The following is a 13,371-nucleotide window of genomic DNA, read 5'->3' on the forward strand; positions in this document are numbered from 1 at the left end:
CCAGCACAAACTTGCTTGCATGTATCTTGCTATGACCATGATGCTCCCATCCAGACCTGTAACCAGGCGGGGGGGCAACTTGACTGGCACTACTGAGCCCCTTCCTGAATCAGAGGCCTCAGTAGTGGTGTGTGACAATATGGTGATATGGTGAAAAGCTCTGCAGCATTTATGGAGTTACGTTATTCTGCACTTTAATATTCTAAGATGGGAAATAATGATATTCCTGGTGGGAATTAAAGGGCCCCTCACCCCACACCTCACCCGCAAATCTAATATTACAGTATGGTTTCCCGTCATGTCCGGTCACATTCTGATAGTATTAGTGACACATGCTATAAAGGAAAGGCATGGAATAGGTAAGCCCAGGAGTGACCTTGAGCATGCCATTTTATCTCGTTTGATGCTTTTAGAACTAGGCAGCATCGGTTTAAGAAGGGTTAATAACCTGCATGAATGAATAAAGCCCTTTAGTACAATGTATGTGAATCTCATTGATAAAGGCCTCTCCCTTACACCTAATCCTGAGGGTAGTATATTGGGGCACACAGTGCTGAGGATATCCCTCCTGGCAGCTGACCTGTCATCCCCATTAACCAGTTCCTTGCCTTATCTAGGTGGCCTGTGTAAAGCCTATGTGTTGGCGGTAGTAGGTAGAAATGTGCTGTATATTGATGCAGTTCCCTATTACAGCACCATATACTGCACATCAGCGCTCCAGACCTCTCATTCATTGAACAGGCAGGCATGTCACTATGAATCTTCTATGGGATGCACCTGATCTCTGCGTTACAGCCTGCAGTATCAGCCTCCAGATACACCGGCTTACAAAAGAGATTGGGCTTCTTTCAGTAGAAATAAGGAAATGCTGGAATTTGCCCAATACGCACCAGAGAGAATTTGCAGAGCGAATGAGTTTTAATGTTGTGCCAAGGCGGACTGCAGTGTCTGGAAATGGTACCTCGGTGTAAAGTTAGATATGGATTTCCCAAAGGTGTGTTCTTGAATTGGGATCTGAACCAGCAGGCTGTGTCACTGGGACGCTAAGTATAGCGCAATCCTCTGGAGTTTCCAGCATCAGCTTTAGAAAGGTTCTCCTATTGAGAATTACTATAACCTGGCGCAGAATGAATGTTGCATACAGAATGTGAATAGAACCAAAATGCAATGGAGGATGGATTTTCAACCCAAAACCGAAGAGCAATTTTTTGCAAAACTGATAGCAGTATTCTAAACCTTAATGGTTGTCACTTTTACGTTACAGTCTCCTTGGAGGAAGTTATTTAGAAAATGTCATTCAATATGGCCGCTCTTCCTGTTGTACCTCTTAGAAACTGGAAAATATCTTATACATTTTACATATGGCTACTTCAACTAAATAGGAAAATGCAAATCTATAAATGTGTACTTTGACCCTTGTCCGTTACATTACTATCTGCATACTTTTCCATTGCGGGGAAACCTTCAATGATATATTACAGGTACTGTTGTAATAGATACATAAAATGACTATATCGTTATTGGCATGTTTGGCTCAGGACTACAATTAATTCCCGAAAACGTAAAAATAGGTGGGCACAGGGCAATGAGAAAACACGTCCCAATGAAGAGAAAGGATAGCCACACATCCAGTGTTGTGAAAAAAGACACTACTTTATTATCATAAGCAGAAACAAGACTTAAAAGCATTTAAAGGCTGTATTCATTGTCGCGTTTTTGCTTCAATTTTTTTGTAGGTTTTTTTCATGAGGTTTATGCAAATTAATAGCTGCTTTTTATAGTACCACCAAAAGTCATGACATTTCAGAAATCTCATGCAAACTATTGCTTTTTTTTTCTCCTTACTGAAATGGAAAACTGATGCATTTTTTTTAAAAAAACTCAGCATGCAAATTGTTTTAGCATTTTTGCAGCATTTTTTCACCCCCAGAAAGCAATGAGTAAGTGCAAAGACGCGGTAAAAATGCTGCTATTAGTTCTTACAGTGTTTTTGGTGAAAATCCAAAACATTTTGGTATTCTCACATGAGCATGGATGTTTCTCCTGACTCTGTACAGTTTAAATAATCATAACTAAATTTGTTATAGGTGTTCAACTAAACAATACCCTACCAATGTGGGAAAGTAAACAATGCCCTATCAATTCAATGCACACTGCTGTCTTTCATGAACTCATGTAACTTTAGTTCATGGCAATGCTTCATACATGAATCAGGATAATCACTATTTTTTCCAGACATAACCTTTTTCCCCTTTTTTTTTTTTTACTGTCAAGCAATCGGGTTTAGGCTGCAGAAAAGAGCAGCCAAAAAGTATGTGAACATAGCCAAAATCATCCAAAGACAAAAAGTTGCAGAATACAACTGAGGCTTAACCCCAATGCAATACCAATGTAATGGAAGCATGTCCCTATTCATATACAAAAAGAACAAATATTGATAGAATACACATGCTGCCCACCTCTGTACCTATACTTTAAAGGGATAATCCCATCTCCAGAATCCTATCCCAATATGTAGACGATATAATATTATTAGCAAATATCTCCAGTTAGAAATATAGTTCTTCTGATATAGCCATGTCTCTTACCTCATGTGCAGGGCATTGCAGCTTAGGTATCTATGGTTACAACCATGACCAACTAACTGTCACTATATAAGTGGACATAACCATGGATAACTAAGCTGCAATTCCCTGCACATGAGGTAAGAGACATGGCTATATCAGGAGAACTGTACTATGTTTCTATTTGGAGGTATTTGCTAATATTATTACTGTTATACCTACTACATATTGGGATAGGATCTTGGAGATGGGAATACCCCTTTAAGTTATTTCCCTTTGATTTTGCTACACTGATTATCCAATTCAAAAACTTTTCCATTAAACTTATGTTGACGGAGAAGATAAATTGTGTGATACATTGTGTGATATAACATAAAGTCTTCGTCAATTTCTTGTATCTGTAGCCTTTTTCTTTACAGATTGAAAGTTTGTAATGGCAGGGCTTTTATCTATTGAATCTTGTAACTACGATTTTACTTGTATGTACCACACCATTCTTTTGGTAATTGTTATGTGTGTCTTAGTTCAATCTTTACCTGAGACTTGATTTCTTTATTGAAAATATCTCATAGTTCGGTTTGAGGACTGGATCCGGTGACCTCTTGCTGCGTGGTAAATTTCCTTTCTTAGGGTACTTTAACACCTCCGGTTTTTCTTCTGCGGCACAATCCGGCACTTTGCAGGAAAATCGCAACCGTTTTTTTTTTGCTGCCGGTTGCGATTTTCCTGCATAGACTTTAATTAGTGCCGCATTGTGCCGCATGGCCTTGCGTTCCATCCGGTTTTTGCCGCATGCGGCAGATTTAGCCGATGCGGCGGCCGGATGGAACGTTGCCTGGCACGATTTTCGTGCGGCAAAAAAAACCGCATCGCGCCGCATTCGGCCGATGCGGCGCATCTCTCAATGCATGCCTATGGCGGCCGGATGCGGCGCGATGCGGCAAATACCGCATCCGGCCGCCGCATGCGGTTTTTGCCACTGCGCATGCTCAGTAGCATGCCGCAAGCGGCAAAAACCGGGCGGGCCGCATGGGAAAAACTTATGCAAAGGATGCGGTGTTTTCACCGCATCCGTTGCATAGCTTGCACAGCCGGATTGAGCCGCAGGGCTCAAGCCGGATGTGTGAAAGTAGCCTTACTGAGCCACAGTCTTGTCAGTCTCTGTCCAACTGCTGATGGTTCTCTTATCTATGCTCTTCTTCCCTTGCTTTGCTGCTGTTCAGGTGTTTCTCATTTTCCAATTTTGTCTCTGTCCTATCACAGCTTGGGTGTGACTTATTATTCTCCCCTTGCTACAGTCTTCTTTGCACGCTATATTTCTCGGTGGATTTCAGCTAGGTAGTTCCAGCCCTGCAACTAAGAGATTTTGCCTGGTAGGCAAAAACCAGTAGTGTTTCTGCTCTGTGTATGCTCATTTACCTTCCCAACACCTTTCCTCGGTTCTCAGTTAGGTTGGTAGGAGGTTTCCTTTGCTTTCAATTATTATTCTCCTTTTTTCCCCCTTGTGCACATGCCTTACGTTTTCTCCCCTTGGATCCCTATCTACCTCTGCACACATTTTCTCTCTTGTTTACTTGTGTGTGGCGGCCTCCCCTTTGGTTCCTCAGAAGGAACAAAAAACTGCTCAATGGCCTTTCAGGGAGCCAGGTCCAAGTTGCGATTTTTTAGTTATGTGACTAGGAATTTTCTAGATTTGAGATGAGAGCCACATTCTTTGCAGGACAAAGTGACATTTTTAGTAATACCATGTAATTTTTTTCTATACTTCTTAGATTCACTTTTTTCAATTTTTTGATCATTGTCCTCATCTTGTAGTAATGTTCCCATCCTGTAGTAATGTGCCCATCTTTATCCCCTTCTTGTAGTAATGTCCCATCCTTGTGCCCATCCTGTTCCCCTTCTTGTAGTAATGTGCCAATCCTTGTCCCCATCCTGTAGCAAAGTGCCCATCCTTGTCTCCATCCTGTAGTAATGTGCTCATCCTTGTCCCAATCCTATAGTAATGTGCTCATCCTTGTCTCCATCCTAAAGTAATGTGCATCATCATTGTCCCCATCCTATAGTAATGTGCCCATCCTTGTCCCCATCCTGTAGTAATGTGCAATATATGACAAGCTTTTCTCTCCCCCCTGCCCCCCATTCACCTTTTGTGCCTCCCCTATTTCCTCATAGACTGTAGGCTTACGAGCAGGGCCCTCACTTCTCTTGGAATCTTAATTTTGTTATTTTGTATTGTCTCATATTGTCTGTATATGTCCCCTCTGAATTGTAAAGCACTGCGGAATATGTTGGCGCTATAGAAATAAAAGTTATTATTAAATTATTTATATATATATATATATATATATATGTATATATAGGTGGTTTTGTCCCCATCCTATTGTATTGTACATCATCCTTGTCCCCATCCTGTAGCAATGTCCCATCCTGGTCCCCTTCTTGTAGTAATGTGCCTATCCTTGTCCTCATCTTGTAGTAATGTGCCCAGCCTTGTCCCCATCTTATAGTAATTTGCCCATCCTGGTCTCCTCCTTGTAGTAATGTGCCCATCCTTGTCACCATCTTCACGCAATGTGGCCATCCTGTTCCCGATGTTATAGTATTATCCCATCCTGTTGTAATTTCCCCTTATATGCTGTTCGTCATATACACATAAAAAAAACAAGATTCTTCTCACCTGTCCTCCATTCCCTTAGTGTCCTCTTTTCTGCTTCTTGTGGCCCGCAGGCCCATGGACCTCGTAACGATCGAGGTCGATGCCCGCAGTAGTCAGCACTTTATTTCATTTGAATGAACTGCTGGCGCCGTGCAGAGCTTCTCTGCAGCCCTAAACCAATGGTACCCGCTAACCAATTAGAGTTCAACGCGTGACATCATATCACGGCATCAGCTGCGGGCCTGTGATTGGCCGGCAGCTGCCTTAGGGATAGTTTTGCAGATAGTTCTGCGTGGCGCCAGCAGTTTATTCATTCAAATGAAATAAAGAGCTGACCACTGCGGGCATCGGCCGCGATCGTCACGGGGTCCACAAGCCTGCAAGCTGCAAGAAGAGCCTGAGGGGCCGCATGTGGCCTGCGGGCCATGTGTGTTTGAGACCCCAGTTCTAGATCATATAGGAACCAGTAGAGTGTGGTTTTGGCTGTTGTGTTGTAGACTTTATTTCCCACTGTACCCTTCTTTAAGTTAGGTATGTAACGTGCATAACAAAATGTATACAAACATAGTCATCTGTTATCTAGACCAAAAAGCCAGCAGAGAAAATACATTACTGTAAATTAGAAATGTGACATCCTCAAGGCTCATGAGCCTCTATGACAGCATATAGAGTGCCCTGGCCCACTATATAAAAAATAACCTACAAATTGTGTTTCATCTTCTGTATTGCAGCTTTCTCTTTGAAATTGTCCCCCAAGTCACTTTAATCTTACTGCTCGTTGCAACAGGTTGTCAAAGGTTCTCTTCTACTTTGCTCACTAAAGTATGAGCATAATATTGTACAAGCCTAATAGTGCTATATAGGCAATGAAATGGATTTGACGCTTTCCATGTCAGGAAAGGACATGTATCCCTATATTTATAGGATGGCTAGGTATATCTAACAGATCAGTTTCACCTCTACCATTACCCTACCCATTGTATTTTATACCGTATATGTTGGAGCATGAGAGAACGAAAAAGACAAAGCACTTTAATTTTTGGTGTAAAAGGCTTGAAGGCTTTTAATGGACAAAGCGCTTGTCTCCATATCCCCCAAAGCAGAGGTAACAGAGGGAGAGAAGACAGGACTACCCACATACCTGCATCCCACCAAGGAGCTACTTGGCTCAGAAGCCACGAACCTGGTAAAAGTTAAGACACAGGGACACAATTGTGGGAACTCTTGGTGCCTTATAGGGTAGATAGCGTGAGAAGCAAACTGTAGATTCAGAAGCCAAGACTGTAAGAGGCAGATGGACTGGATCAGGAGGGGGAGTATCATCATGTAAAACTACTGTAAAAGATTATAGAGAAACACATGATGTGAAAGACAACTAGCCAAAGTTTTACACCAATAAACAGATAGGCATGGAACATAGGATGCTGGGTACTTAAGGATAGTCTTGTCTAGTTTGCAACATTAGAAGGGAGTCATGTGTTCACTTTAGCTTTTGCATTGAAAAAGTATTGATAAATGTGAGGGTCAGAAAAGGAGGAAGGAGAACGCAATCAAAGGAAGGTATATAGGAGGAGTTATTCTAAAACTTTATTATAGGAAACAGTTTTGCAGGTTCTGAGAATCAGTTGGAGACCCAGCAATCATTATTCTTGGCATATCATAGCATATAACATCATTTACTAAGAAAGAATGTCCCTTTAAAAGGGTTTTCCTACTGTGAGCGCCAGACTATTGAACTGCACATGCATAAGATCTCGGCAGGAATGCAGCTCACAGAGAATAATAACCTGTCAGTCACTGTCAGGAGGCCGGTGGTGGAAGGAGACAGACGGAGAGAACCAGAGAGCTGTAGTGCCCCCTGCACTTGTGAGCTAATTCGCATGAACATTCACTAATTCACTAATGTATTTCTAGAAAATGGAGAAACTGACTTATAATACAAAGGTATGAATGTCATCAACAGTTCAGATGCTTTCCATAGATGACACTAGTTTAGGGTCTAAAAATCTGATGACAAGTTTCCACTATTGATGTGGAAGTTGGGGAAAAAATTTGAGTAGTGGGAAGTCCTTTTAAAGTGCCATTCTTGTAGTAAATTTTGGTATATGACAAGGACATGCCATCACTTAATGATTGCTGGCTCTCCCACTGATTCTCAGAAAGAAGGAGTCACAAAGCTGCTCCATTGCTGGCTCTCTTCATGGTTTATTCGGGTACAGCAGTGTTTCTGCCTCTCTGTCTGATTAAGGAACTACCACTTGTCTCATTTACATAAGTAGAGACTCATTGCAGTTTATTTAGCTTGTTTACTGGAAAAGCGGCTGCAAGGAGAAAACGTTTTATTTTCCCTGCAGCCACTTGCTTCTAAATATCTGAGCGGTGCAAGTGTGTCGCCCTGGGCAAGCCAGGGGACACAGGTCACACACCACCACACCCTACATCCCAGCTAGGAACACCAAAGCTAACGAAAAATCCTTGTTGCCTTCCTCCAGAGGCTGATGATTCACACCAGGGGGTGGGCCAGGCGGTTGGCTCCGCCCACCGAGGAGTTCACAGCTCTGGAGGCGGGAGAAACCAGGCAGTTCAGTTTAGGAGGAGGAAGTGGAAGGAGTAAACAAGTAGTGAAGTGACAGAAAGTAAAGTGGTAAAAGAGGAAAGCAAGAGTGGTGACAGAAAGAAAGCCTGAAGGGTCCAGCTGTGTGTAGGACCAGGTCAGCAAGGTCAGCAACGGCGGTGACTGTCTGGAGGGGGACCGTTTGGAAGTTCCTGGAAGGACCGCGGACGGGTAGTGGTCCGGCGGTCTGGAGCAGTGTTCCGAAGGACAGTCAGCACCAGGGCAGGGGCCTCTCGGACCCCGGCAAGGCTAGAAGTCGCCATAATTTGCCAAATCCGTCAGTGAAGGGGACGTAGATCCCCCAACAACCAAGTCCCGATTGAAGGCAACAGCCCAACCAGTGTAGGAGAGACACCGCCACCGCCAAGGCACCAGTTTCTCAGGGCCAGCGCCTGGGGGCAAAGAGTAGAGCTCCTCCGGTCCAGATTGAAGCCGGGGAGCGGGTTACCGGTGGGAATCCATCGCTACCAACACAGAAACAAAGGTGCAAGGAAAAGGGACATCACCGTCACCTACTGGGAGAGCAAGTGCAGCCGTCCGTGGGAACCGTCTTTCCAGCCGTGTGGTTTACCGTAAAACTGTGTCAACGTCTCAGGCTGAGTGAGTACCACAGTGCCGCAAGGCACAGCGCTGCCCCCGCGTCCCTGCGCCCACCAGGCCCTGCACCTCCCAATCCATCACCGGGCCCCGGGATCACCAACCCCTACCCACGGAGGGGCAACACAACACCTGGCTGCTCCGCATCACCATCCCCGGGATCCCCATATTGAGCAGCGGTGGTGAAATCACCACAACTGTGGGTGCCGTCACGGACAATAAACAATTCCCACACCCAACAACCCCCTTTCACTCACGGGCGAGGAGTGTCGCTCGAGAACCCCCGGGATCCGGCCCACCGCTCGAGCCACCACTGAGCAGCAGCCGCCGGACCCGAGCAGAAGGGGTGAGCATAGTGTGCTGACACCCTCCTCCCCGCCCGCAACAACTTGGCGTCACGAACAGGATCTTACCGCTCTGCCGTCTGGTAGAGGTGCGCCTTGTTACCGCCGGAGGTATCCGGCAGAAAAATTTCAGAAGCCGCCATCTTTGGCGCGAAAAGTTCCCGCTCGAGCGTCTTCTAGAGTAGTAGAGGCGCGAAGGCCAAAACCCCGCCCCGGGAGAAGAGGGGCCGGAAAGAGCTAAGGGGGATGCGATGGCGGCTGGCTGCATGTAGCTGCAGCTATAAAAGCAGGGACGCCAGGACTCTGCAGCGATATTGGGTTCCTGGAAGACCTCGTTATCAAGATGCAAAACCCTGCTCACAACGAGGAAGCTTCCGCGCCTGGCACGGCGACGTGGTTGAGGGACTGGACTGTCCCGCTGAGTAATCGTCTGCAGGCCCATATGCAACTCCTCCTGGAGGAGTGGGAGACCGACATGGCGGATGTGGTGGCTGCTATGTGGAGACGCGAGGCAGAAGAGGATTTGGAGGAGCGGGTAAGCGACCCACGTCCCTGTATTCCTGAGGGATCGGCCGTTGGAGCTGAGGGGCCCGGCCGGCTCCCGCTCACCCTACCTCTCTCCCTGCTACCCGTAATAGCTTCTGCCGCCCCACCATTAGGCCCGCTACCTATCCAACCGGTAGCGATACCCTGCCCAGCCGCTCCGGCGGACCAGCCGGCTGCAGACGTCCGGGACATCCCTGAAGTATGCCAGGGGGAACCGCTGGAACCGCGACCCCTTAACAGCATGGTGCCAGAAGTCCCAGTAGAGACTGTGCCAGACCCTGAGCTCGAGACCGTGGCCTGGATGAAGGCCCGGGTGATGCAATTTCACCAGCGTCAGCAGGATCAGATCTTCCGGATGATGGAGCAGTGGACCAACGAGGTGGAGGAGCTGCTTACAACTGCCCCGAGGTACGGAGGGGGAATGGATGTAGCAGAGCCGACTGGTGACCCACGTCCCTATGTCCTACTAGGACCGGCCGCTGCGGCTGAGGGGCCCGGCCTAGTCTCGGCCTATGCATCACCCTTGCCATTACTTATGGGGCGCCTTAATGTCAGCTCGCCTAATCTGCTGCTCCGTGCTACCGCAGAAGGGGCTGAAGTTCTGGATGTTGGAGGCCAGGAGGCTGCGACAGCTGGCGGCAACCCGCCTGACGCAGAAGCACGAGATGACGACTCCGGCCCTAGTCCCGGGTGTTACGAGGGGGACCCGGGGAAGCGTGCCAAGATGGGAAATGGACTGCTTCCGCCGGTCAAGGTCCACTGTGCGGTGTAAGGGACCGCCGCTATGGTGGGTGAAGAGTGAGCGGGTTGCTGCTAGCGATCATCTGGAATGTCACAGACGATCTATGTACACCGATCTGCCCTAACCCGTGAGGGTTGTATGGCACAGATCTCACAGCTCGGTGTACCTGTTGCACGGGGAAGCACAGAGGTGCCCACGCACGTGTGCCAGTGGGAGTCACGAGAATATGGCACGAGGGTAGCACAGAGGTGCCCACGCACGTGTGCTTTCAATAACCAGGTGAGTCCGATGGAGACTTGAGGAGCTCACCTGGGACAGGAACACGGCCTGTTGACAGGGGTACTGCCGGAGCAGCAAGGCAGGAACACGGCCTGCAAACGAGGTACTGCCAAAGCAGCAAGGGACAAGCCCACAGAAGACAGTAATGCCTGAGCAGTGGCGTGGCAGCACGCTGCCAGACATCCAAACATAGAAGGACGGTCGCGCGCCGCATGATGGCAGGAGGGGCTTTTAAGGAGGTGTCGTTCCACCCAAGGGCGGGGCGCGAGGCGGAGATGACGGACTTGACCCAATCAGGGTCCACGACGTCCCAGCCTGGCCAGTCAGGATTCACCACGTCACCAGCCTTGTCATCAAGCCGTGTGACGTCAGTGGGCGAATCAGAACCCACCACACATTGCACATGCTCTCCCTCCTGCCTCTGGGAAATAGAGGCGGGTTCCTCGGTCTCACAATGTGCAGAGATAACAGGAGTCTCACTGCTTCCCTGAGCAGTAAACCTCTGCACATTGCGCAACCTCGCAGACCTTTGGGGCCGCTGAGCAGGAGGGTCTGCGGCAGGCCAGGAATGGGAGACCGCTTCACTCCTTGTAACAGGAGAACCACTAGGTGTCATCCTTCTGCTGCCTCTCTGAGAAGGTATCTCCTGCACACTGCGCAGTCTGGCAGACCTTCGGCGCTGCTGAGCAGGAGCGCTCGTGGCAGGCAAGGAATGGGAGACTGCCTCAGTCCTTGCCTCAGTAGAGCCACGAGATGTAACACCGGGTCTGCTGCTGAGTTTGAAGAGGCAAGTGAGCGTTCCCGCTATGTAGGAGACCCCGTGGTTGTCCATACCCCGCGTGCCGGTGGAAATGGGTACCGGGTGCCCCTGTCACCGCAGGCATGTCAGTGCATGTTTGATGTGCCGGTGGCCGAGGACGGGTCAGCCTCAGCAGAAAAGTACGAGTAGGGCAGCGGGTGCCCGCAGCAGCAGTCCCCGTTGGGACCACCATTTTGTTTGTTTGCTGAAAAGTTCTGAAAATGATGAAAAATGATTACCGAAGTTTAATCTGATTATCTGTGTGATTTACAACGGGCTGGAGCCGGCACCGTTGTCCCCGTGGGGACCGTTTAAAAAGTTGTTTTGCATGGAGGACTTTCCATGGACAAGCCCGTGAACTTGCAGGGCAACCACAAACGTTAAGTGGCTTGTAAAAAGGTTGTTTGCCGTTACTGTTTTCCGCAATGCCGCCTCCGGAGAGGCAGGTTGGAGGGAGGGCCCTGAGCAGAGCAGGCTGGGGCCCAGCCACCAAAGGAACCGGTGGCTACCCTCTGGAGGGAAAGGACAGATCCCGCTCGGGTACCGTGTGCTGGACTGTGGGTCAAGGGGTGCTGCCTGGGCTTTAGGGGCAGCATCAGGGCCAGGTTGCTTGGGTGGGAGAGAGTGGAAACCGTAACCGTAAACCGTTTGCAACGTTTAAGAAATGTGCCTCCCGTTATGGGAAGATTCATTAAAAATGTACATATGTTATTTTACCATGTTATCTTTTACAGAAAAATAAAACCGGTGTTGGACGGCAGCCCGCGGACGGTCTGCATTTTGCTAAGGGGGAATGTGTCGCCCTGGGCAAGCCAGGGGACACAGGTCACACACCACCACACCCTACATCCCAGCTAGGAACACCAAAGCTAACCAAAAATCCTTGTTGCCTTCCTCCAGAGGCTGATGATTCACACCAGGGGGTGGGCCAGGCAGTTGGCTCCGCCCACCGAGGAGTTCACAGCTCTGGAGGCGGGAGAAACCAGGCAGTTCAGTTTAGGAGGAGGAAGTGGAAGGAGTAAACAAGTAGTGAAGTGACAGAAAGTAAAGTGGTAAAAGAGGAAAGCAAGAGTGGTGACAGAAAGAAAGCCTGAAGGGTTCAGGTGTGTGTAGGACCAGGTCAGCAAGGTCAGCAACGGCGGTGACTGTCTGGAGGGGGACCGTTTGGAAGTTCCTGGAAGGACCGCGGATGGGTAGTGGCCCGGCGGTCTGGAGCAGTGTTCCGAAGGACAGTCAGCACCAGGGCAGGGGCCTCTCGGACCCCGGCAAGGCTAGGAGTCGCCATAATTTGCCAAATCCGTCAGTGAAGGGGACGTAGATCCTCCAACAACCAAGTCCCGATTGAAGGCAACAGCCCAACCAGTGTAGGAGAGACACCGCCACCGCCAAGGCACCAGTTTCTCAGGGCCAGCGCCTGCGGGCAAAGAGTAGAGCTCCTCCGGTCCAGATTGAAGCCGGGGAGCGGGTTACCGGTGGGAATCCATCGCTACCAACACAGAAACAAAGGTGCAAGGAAAAGGGACATCACCGTCACCTACTGGGAGAGCAAGTGCAGCCGTCCGTGGGAACCGTCTTTCCAGCCGTGTGGTTTACCGTAAAGCTGTGTCAACGTCTCAGGCTGAGTGAGTACCACAGTGCCGCAAGGCACAGCGCTGCCCCCACGTCCCTGCGCCCACCAGGCCCTGCACCTCCCAATCCATCACCGGGCCCCGGGATCACCAACCCCTACCCACGGAGGGGCAACACAACACCTGGCTGCTCCGCATCACCATCCCCGGGATCCCCATATTGAGCAGCGGTGGTGAAATCACCACAACCGTGGGTGGCGTCACGGACAATAAACAATTCCCACACCCAACAACCCCCTTTCACTCACGGGCGAGGAGTGTCGCTCGAGAACCCCCGGGATCCGGCCCACCGCTCGAGCCACCACTGAGCAGCAGCCGCCGGACCCGAGCAGAAGGGGTGAGCGTAGTGTGCTGACACCCTCCTCCCCGCCCGCGACACAAGAAGCCATTCCAGTCACTCCTCAGTACAGTGAGTATGCTGCCTGGCACTTTCAACAGAATAGTGATTGATCCCTGCAGCTCCCCAATAATTTGCTTCAGTAAACCAGCCACTCAGGATATAAATGCTATTTACCTGCAGATTACCCCTTTATCTGCAGGTAGATAATGATTCTGGATATGACAGGTGCCGTTTAATTAGCAGTACAATGTGGGCCCCAGAG

The 13,371-nt window shown here is 49.0% G+C and overlaps 1 protein-coding gene across 20 annotated transcripts in view; it reads left to right on the plus strand.

Moving 5' to 3' along the window:
• The window catches only part of RIMBP2 (RIMS binding protein 2), an 877,394-nt gene that overhangs the window by 281,944 nt on the left and 582,079 nt on the right, over positions 1 to 13,371 (plus strand). The window lies entirely within an intron of this gene.

Source organism: Anomaloglossus baeobatrachus, chromosome 1, assembly GCF_048569485.1.
Source record: "Anomaloglossus baeobatrachus isolate aAnoBae1 chromosome 1, aAnoBae1.hap1, whole genome shotgun sequence".
In the NCBI taxonomy this organism is placed as follows: Eukaryota; Metazoa; Chordata; class Amphibia; order Anura; family Aromobatidae; genus Anomaloglossus; species Anomaloglossus baeobatrachus.